The 9406-nt window shown below is 35.9% G+C and overlaps 1 pseudogene; it reads right to left on the bottom strand.

Moving 5' to 3' along the window:
* Positions 1–1819: 1819 nt before the first annotated feature.
* On the bottom strand, positions 1820–9082 carry LOC116105381 (annotated as a pseudogene).
* Between the last annotated feature and the right edge of the window lie 324 nt (positions 9083–9406).

Here is a 9406-nt window from a genome sequence, read left to right as displayed (position 1 = left end):
TCATCCATTCTAAAAGATGGCGTAAGTTTGAGCTGGAAAACCCTAAAAATTAGGACATCAATGCGTGAACAATTGAAAGTTGGAATGTTAGGGCTTTTGAAGAGGAATGGCCAGTGAGTGCAATAGTGGCAACAGTGTCGATATCCGATGAGTGAAAAAAATGTCGCCTAAAAAAGCTCGTTGTTGCCGATGATTGGAAAAGCAATTGGGGGAAGGGTGAGATGGGTTTCAATCAGGAGGCTTAGGAGAGTGTTTTCGTGGTGATGGGGAGTATTGTCGTTGCTGAAAACAAAACCTATTTGCCACACCAATAGTAGTGTTTGGAATATTTTTTCAAGATTTTAAACCTATAGAGACTTACATTAGTTTTCAAGGGTATTTTTGTTAGATTTCAAGCCTTTAGACACCGGTTTGACCCGTTGGTCAACTCGATTAAACCGGTCAACCCGAGACCCAACCACTTTGTTAGGTTTCACCCCGAGTTGGGTTTTAAAACATTGCTAGAAGAATAAACATCTTCTTTTTTTTTATTACAAGTATAATAGTGTGGAAAAAAATATTAGGTTGTGTTTGATAGAGTATTTAGAATAGTATTTTTGAAAAAGTTAAGTTGAATTGTTATTACGAGAATATAATTTAAATTTGAAAATGTGTTTGATAAATTTTTGAAAAATATTTTCTAAAAGTATTTAGATTATTTTTTAATTTCCTACATTTGTTAATTTAACTAAACACTCCCTACAATAAAAGTTTTAAAATTAACAAAAACACCTCCACCCATTCATTAAATGCTGACAACCGACTACCATCGTCAAATGATGGTCCAAAGTCACCGGAATGGCGTACGATCGACTGGTAGTGCATCGATTTTGCCTTTTTCCGGCTAAATCTACGATTAAAGATCTGGTCGTTAACAATGATCATATCTTAGCCGTCGTTGACAAACATATATGGCCAGAACGGCCAAATCTTTTGACCTTTTTCAACCATATCCATGGTAGATCTGACCGGAAAATGCTAAATCAACACACGACCGACTACATCCAACCGGTCGTGATCCATTTTAGTAGATTTCAACCACCTTCCGACGAAGGTGGCCAACTGCCAAGAATATGTGGATAGATAAAGGTGTTTTTGTCAATTTATAAGTTTTTATTGTTTGAATGTTTAGTTAAATTAACATGCCTAGAGGGTTAAAAAAAATCTAAATTTTTTAAGTTAAATAAAATATGATTGAATTTTAAGAATATTAAAACAAATATATATTTTAAGTAGGATAAAAAACAAAAGTCTAACCAAGACAAAAACTTATAACTATGTGTTGGGGGTAAAAAAAAAAAAAAAAAAATACAAAGAGACCCATAAAACCGGTCAACCTACCACAAGACAAACCCCTGAAATAGGATAAAAAACAAAAGTCTAACCAAGACAAAAGAGTTACATAAGACACTATCTTCCAATGCACCTCCTACCACATGACAAACTCTAAGTTAGGACGGAAATAAAAGTTTATACAAGACCATCTCCAAAACATACACACCCTAGGTTAGGACAAAAACAAAAACCTATACAAGACCATCTCCAAAACATACACAAGACAGCCATCACCAAAATAAAGCAAACCAACAAAAAATCACCATTTAAAAATGCACATTAGTAACCCCAATCCCGAGCAGGACTCCTATTACTACTGATTCAATTTTCTTATAACAAAATATTAAGTGTATATGCCTTCAGCCTCCGAAATCATAGGAACAACCATGGGTTATGTACTTAAAATCATTATACACTGTGATAAGTGATATGATTAATTTGTATCTTATATCTTGGATTGAACTTTCTTATTAATGAGTTGTCTTCTCAAAATCTTGCCTGAAGCTGATATCGGGAGACTGTTTATGAAACTGACTCTGCGTAATCTTTTGAATGGAGCAACCTGTACAGCAAAAATAGCGTTAAGACAACTATATTATCAAGAAAAGAAGCGAATTTTTTGATATAAAAGATACCTGCATAGCCACGAATTTCTTAACATCATCTTCAGTCAATGAGCTCTTGGGGGAGAGAACAACATATGCAATTGGGACCTCACCAGCTTTAGCATCATGAAATCTACAAGAAGCATATGGAGAAGCTTTAACTATGTGTTGCAACGCTCAGTATGGAGAAGGATGTGAAAGAAGCACGATGCGTAAATATGTGTTACAATCTCTCGAGCTAAGGTAGATGATTATTATCAAGCAATTCTGTTGTTGTAGCTTAATAATTAAACGATTAATTCTTAAGTTACAGCAAATCCAAACACACTCATTATAAGATTATATATTAACTTGCGGAACGATAGCAGCATCTATTATTTCTGAATGTGAAAGAAGAAGCCCTTCAAGCTCTGCTGGTACCATTCAATTTATGAACAACAAAAAACGTTTTCATTTGAAATGTTTCTCAGAATAAAAGTTGAATGCAATTCTAAAAGTTACATGCAAGATTAAAAATACTTTATTATATTATATCAATTTCTATTTTAGATATTAAAGTTATTGAAATATAAAATCACTAGATCAATATTTAATGGTAGTTGGTAACCATAACACTTGATAAGCTCTTTTATTCTATCAACAACAAATAACTGTCCTTCTTCATTGAAATATCCAATATCCCCTGTGTGCAACCAACCTTCTTAATCAATAGTTTGCTTTGTTGCCGATGGATTGTTCAAATACCCTGTATAACAAAATAACTGATTGACAGTTAAACAGAATATATAATTGAAAGAAATGGTATTATTTTGAAGAAGAAATATATTCAGTAAAACAGGACTCTGCATAGTCAAATCGAAATATACCTTTCATCATAGTTGGACCTCGAAACAATATTTCTCCGATTTGATTAGGGCTAAGAGGGTTCATCGTCTCCAGTGTTACTATCTGGGATTCAACTCCTGGAACAAGTGTTCCACTTGAACCAGAAAAGGCAGCTTCTTCTCTTGGATTCTCCATACAAACGGTTCCACTGGCTTCTGTCACACCATATCCCTTCCATAAACCATAACGCCGATAGTTTTAAAAAAAAAAAGGTAAGAGTTTCTGAGTTGTCAAATAGAATCTATAACTTTCAATACCTGTACAATATGAACGTACGTGAGGCAAATGCTTAGCGCAATCATCCATAACATCCTTTCCCAACGGGGCTGCACCGGATAAAATCTGCTTCAACGATGAAGTATCATACTTTTTAACCATATCGGGATTTTTCGCCAACGCAATGGCCACTGGAGGCACAACAAACAAATGAGTTACTTTATACTTCTCCACCAACGTCAAAAGCTTCACCATCTCAAACTTCCCCATTGAAACCACCGTGTTCCCTCTCCTTAACTGCGCATACTATGGGAAGTTAAATATTGTTAATGTAGTTAGTTAGTTAGTTAACTCAAGTTAGTTATTAACTAACATTATTGTATTTATATATAAGAGGTACAGTACATTCAATAAAGAAGTAGTTCATTTTTCCCCAAGTATCATTCTTTGCTTCATCATACGAAAGATAACATGGTATCAAAGCATTAAGATTCTGTTTTTCGATCAAAGAATCAGATCAATCAAGTTCGTTTCTGTTTCCGATCAAACTCAAAAGAATCAAGAACCTTCAATTAGAGCTCCTTTGCCCCAATTTTTTCCTGTTTTCAATCGAAGCTTGATTTAGCTCAGAGATCTTAGATTAGTCTTCAATTTCGTTCTGATTCAGTTCGAATTTCTTTCATTCATCTTCGTTTTCAGCTCATTTCTTTCATTCATCTTGCTATCTTAAGCTCAGTACCTATGGCGAGCTCAATTGAAGAGTTAGTAGCACTTTCAATTGACGCTAATTCACCTCTCTATGTTCATCCATCTGACAGTTCGGGGTCTATTTTGGTATCTAAACAACTTATTGGAACTGAAAACTACGGGATTTGGAGTCGTGCCATGACAGTTTCCCTTTGCGCAAAAAATGAGTTAGGGTTTGTCGATGGAACATGCACCAAATTGTCAGTTCATTCATGCCTTGTTCCACAATGGGAAAGGTGTAATTCATTGGTTCTTGCCTGGATTTTCAATTTCGTATCAAAAGAGATTTTTAACGACATAGTTTACTCTATAAGTGCGGCACAGGTTTGGCAAGATTTAAAGGAGCGGTACAACAAAGTGAATGGAACCAGAGTGTTTGCTCTTCATTGAGAAATCATTAATCTAACACAAGGTACAAGCTCAGTAACCATTTATTACAATAAGTTTAAAGCGCTTTGGGATGAACTTGATTCCTTGGTTAGCCTTCCTGCTCCTGATAGTATTTCATCAAAAGCCTATTTGGAACACTTGAACCAACAAAAACTATTACAATTCTTAATTGGATTGAATGATTCTTACTCCATGGTCCATAGTCAGATTCTTCTTATGAATCCCTTGTCAAGTGTTAAGCAAGCTTGCCCTGTGGTTCACCAAGATGAAAGTCAAAAAGTCTTAGCTGGAATGAATCAGAATTCCGACTTAACTACTGCCCTGTATGCTTACAATAATGGAAAGGTTCAGAATCAAGGCAAAAAATATAAAGGCAAAAAACCATATATTGAGTGTGATTTTTGCCACATACCTGGACACAAGAAGGAATCTTGTTATAAACTCATTGGCTACCTAGCATATCATCAATTCACAAAGAACAAATCCTCTTCCAAAACAAAAGTTTCTGCTAATCAAGTCCACGCTCAAAACTCAACTCTTGATTCTGTTGAAGCTAGAAATTCTACTGTTGTGGTTGGTCCAGTGTTGACAAACGAGCAGTATAATCAACTTCTTCAATTGTTGGGAAAGGAAAATGTCTCTCCACCAGCTGCTAATCTTGCAGGTATATCTGTTGCTCTATTTTCTTGTCTTGATAATAGTAAGTGGATAATAGATGTTGGAGAAACTGATCACATGACCTTTAACTATTCTCTTTTAAAATCACTTGTTACTGTAGAACAATCCTCTAGATTTCTTGTAGGTTGACCAAATGGAGCCAAAACTTATGTGAAACATATCGAAACTATTGATCTGGATAGTAATCTTTGTTTGTCTAATGTCTTACATGTTCCTGAATTTCATCACAATTTACTTTCTGTTTCAAAACTTACCAAATCTAACAACTATTTCATTGCTTTTTATCTTGATTTTTGCTTAATTCAGGATCTTTGCAATGGCAAATTGAAGGGGATTAGTAAGCATAGTCAAGGACTCTATTACTTTGATCCAAATTTGCATATTTCTCCCTTTGTCTCAATTTTTGAAAAGCCTAATAAAACTGAATGTAAGCCTTTACTTTCTTCACAAGTTGTACACCCCAGTTTACAATTTAATAAAATGCCTGTTTTTTCTAATTCGTGTGTGTCACCTTCTATGACCAAAACTATCACATTATGGCACCAAAGATTAGGCCATGTTTCCTATTCTACTTTGTCTACTATGCATTCCAATTTGCCCAAAATAAACACATCACATCTTCCTTCTATACACTATTCTGTGTGTCCTTTAGCCAAACAAACCAGGCTTCATTTTCATAATAATGCATCAAAATCACAACATAATTTTGATCTTTTGCACCTAGATGTTTGGGGACCATATAGGATTCCTACCAATGGTAATGCTAGATATTTTTTTACCATAGTAGATGATCATTTTAGGGTGACTTGGTTGTTTCTTATGCAATTCAAGTTAGACACCTTTTCTACACGCAAACAGTTCCTCCAAATGGTTCACACACAATATCATATGCATCCTAAGTGTATTCGAACTGATAATGGGTCAAAGTTTTTTAATACTTCTTGCCATGATTTGTTAAGTAGTAGAGGCATAATTCATCAAAGTACTTGTGCCTACACTCCTCAACAAAATAGCGTAGTTGAAAGGAAACATAGGCACATTTTAGAAGTAGCTAGAGCCTTGCACATTCAGTCTCATGTTCCTAATAAATTTTGGGGATGTTGTGTCCAGACAAAAGTTTATATAATTAATAGACTACCTACTTTAGTTCTTAAAGGATTATCCCCTTTTGAAATTTTTTTTACTAAACCTTCTACATTGGATCATTTAAGGGTTTTTGGATCTTTGGCATATGCTACCATTTTACCTTCTAAAGACAAACCGTATCCTAGAGCCATACCCTCAGTGTTCTTGGGTTATTCCTTAACTCAAAAAGGGTATATCCTTTATAATTTGTCTACTCATTCCATAACAGTTACCAAAGATGTCGTGTTCTATGAACACATTTTCCCTTTTGCCTTTTCTCACCCCTCATAGGTTACCTTTCCACTTGATTCTGCTTTTATTGACATAGAACTAAATTAGTCTCCTTCTCTTATTTTTTCAGATCATGATTCCCCTCATGTCCAGATCACAGAACCAATTGCATCCCCTGCCGACACATTATCCACTGACCTTTCTTCCCTAAATACACCAAGTCCTGCTACTTCTTGTCCTTCTCCTGATATCCAACAGGAGTGTCCATCCTCCTATTTGGACACAAGACTTTGTCTGTCCTACTATCCCTCATTCCTCCTCAGCCAATCACATACACTATCCCATCTCTAATTTTGTTTCTTATAACACTATTTCACCCACATATAAAGCCTTTTTATCAAATCTGTCCTTGGTTGAACCCTCTAATTTTCATCAAGCATCACAAGACCATAATTGGGTGGATGCTATAAATAAATAAATCCATGCCTTAGAACTTAACCACACTTGGTCTTTAGTACCCTTACCTCCTGGCAAAGTTCTCATTGGTTGTATATGGGTTTACAAGCTCAAGTACAAAGTTGATGGAACCTTGGACAGATATAAAGCACGTTTGGTTGCTAAGGGGTACACACAACAAGCTGGTATTGACTATTCTGAAACTTTTTCCCTTATTGTAAAAATGGTTACTGTTAGGACCATTTTAGCTTTAGCTTCTATGCTTCATTGGCCTCTATTTCAACTTGATGTTAATAATGCCTTCTTTTAAGGGGATTTGCAAGAAGAAATTTACATGACACTTCCTCAGGGTTTTACACAATAAATGGGGCAAAAACATATTGTGTGCATGCTACATAAATCCTTATATGGTTTGAAACAGGCCTCCAAGGCCTGGAATTATAAACTGACTTCAGCTTTGTTGCATGGTGGTTTTCAGATATGGTTCATTAAACTAAAGAGCTATTGCATTCCAATTTTAAGTTGAAAGATTTGGGCATGTTGAGGTACTTTTTGGGGTTTGAGGTAGCTAGATCAAGTAAGGGCATTAGCTTATGTCAGAGAAAGTATGCCCTAGAGCTTATTTTTGAGTTTGGATTATCAACTTCTAAGCCATCTAGTGTTCCTATGGAGTCCTATTTGAAACTTACATCAACAGCCTATGATGATCAGTTTCCTACTGGCAGTGATCTTTTACTTATCCATCAGTCTATCAGAGATTGATTGGCAAGCTCCTGTATTTGTGCATGACCAGACCTGATTTGAGTTACTCTGTGAACTTATTAAGTTAGTTCATGCATCAGCCTAAACAATCACACATGGTAGCAGCCCTTAGAGTTGTCAGATATGTGAAATCTGCTCCAGGTTTAGGTCCCTTTTTTCCCGCAGCCAACTGTCTACGTTTATTTGCCTATAGTGACTCTGATTGGGCCTCCTGTTTGATGACTAGAAAATTAGTTATAGGCTATTGTATTTTTCTTGGTTCCTCACTCATTTCCTGGAAATTCAAGAGGCAAGCTACTATCTCAAAATCTTCTTTAGAAGCTGAGTACAAGGCCATGGCCTCAACTGTTTGTGAAGTGATGTGGATAGTCCAGCTTCTCCAAGAACCTGGTTTCTCCAATTTGTCTCATGTTCCTCTGCATTGTGATAATCAAGTTGATCACTACATTGCTTCGAATCCCATGTTTCATGAGCGGACCAAACATATAGATATAGACTATCATATTATACGGGAACAGATTCAAAAGGGCCTCATTAGCACTGCCTACATTTCTTCATCTGAGCAGCCAACTGACATTTTGACTAAGGCTCTTGGGAACCAACTTCATCATCATCTTTTAGGCAAGTTGGGTGTGCTTGATCTCTACCACCCTCCAGCTTGAGGGGGGGTATTGGAAGTTAAATATTGTTAATGTAGTTAGTTATTGTTGTTAACTGTAGTTAGTTAGTTAGTTAACTCAAGTTAGTTATTAACTAACATTATTGTATTTGTATATAAGAGGTACAGTGCATTCAATAAAGAAGTAGTTCATTTTTCCCCAAATATCATTCTCTGCTTCATCATATGAAAGATAACACGTACACAACCTTCCATAGTCCAAATATGTGAAACACCGGCAAAAAACACAAACTAACATTCTCTGATTCACTGTATCGATCCTGATCAACACTGGAAATAATCGACGCCACGATCATGTTTTTGTGAGTTAAAATCACTCCCTTGCTTGTTCCAGTTGTACCCGATGAGTAAAAGAGCGATGCTACATTATTTTGTGTTACATTATTAAACAGTGAATCATCAAACTCTTCATATGAATTTTTTATTAATTCCGAGTAGTGATAGATTTTTGAGTGGTGAGAAATTTCTAAATGTGAATCCGTTAAGAAAATTATTGATAAGTTGAAATCTTTGACTTTGTGGAAAAGGTGAGGAACGGTGATTACAAGTTTAGCGTTACAATCGTTAACTTGTTTGTAGAGTTCAGCAATGGTGTATGATGGATTGTAAGTGGAGGCAATGGTGCCAATGGAGATAATTGCGAGGAAGTTGACAGGGAAATGGATGCAATTCAGAGCCAATATGAGGATGACATCGTTTTTGGCAATTCCGAGACGAAATAGCGAGTGAGCGATGTTGGTGACATGGAGTTTGAGTTCATGGAAGGTTAGAGTTTGGCTGGAGTCGGAGTCGATGAGGACAAGATTGTGAGGGAAAGAAGAGATGGAGTTGAAGAAGAAAGAGGTGAAAGAGAGATTAGGGTTGGTGGGAAAATTGACGGGTGTCTTGGAGATGTGAAGGTTTTGGTTTTGGGGACAAAAGATTTTGCTGCCATGGTGAATTGATTGGGGGTTCATATGACGTTTGGGGAGTGGGAAAATTTTGGGTTTATGTAGATGGGAAAATTGAAAAGCAAAAAAACTTCAACACAACGTTTGCATGAAGAATAGATGTTTTAGAAAGCACCACGTTAGATATCTTCCATTTTTAACAAATTGTAGATTTTTAAGAGGAAGGTTTAATTTTTTTCGCTTTTTTTAGATTTGAGATATAATTGGGCAAATTATAGGGATTTCTTCTGAGTTTAATTTACTAAAGAACCCTTCTAATTCACTGATTAATTACCAAACAAATTGTTATGGAGGCTTAGGTGACGGAT

This window comes from Pistacia vera, unplaced genomic scaffold, assembly GCF_008641045.1.
Source record: "Pistacia vera cultivar Batoury unplaced genomic scaffold, PisVer_v2 Contig498, whole genome shotgun sequence".
In the NCBI taxonomy this organism is placed as follows: domain Eukaryota; kingdom Viridiplantae; phylum Streptophyta; class Magnoliopsida; order Sapindales; family Anacardiaceae; genus Pistacia; species Pistacia vera.
Note: the sequence above shows the minus strand (reverse complement) of the source record. Positions and strands in the feature narration are given on the sequence as shown.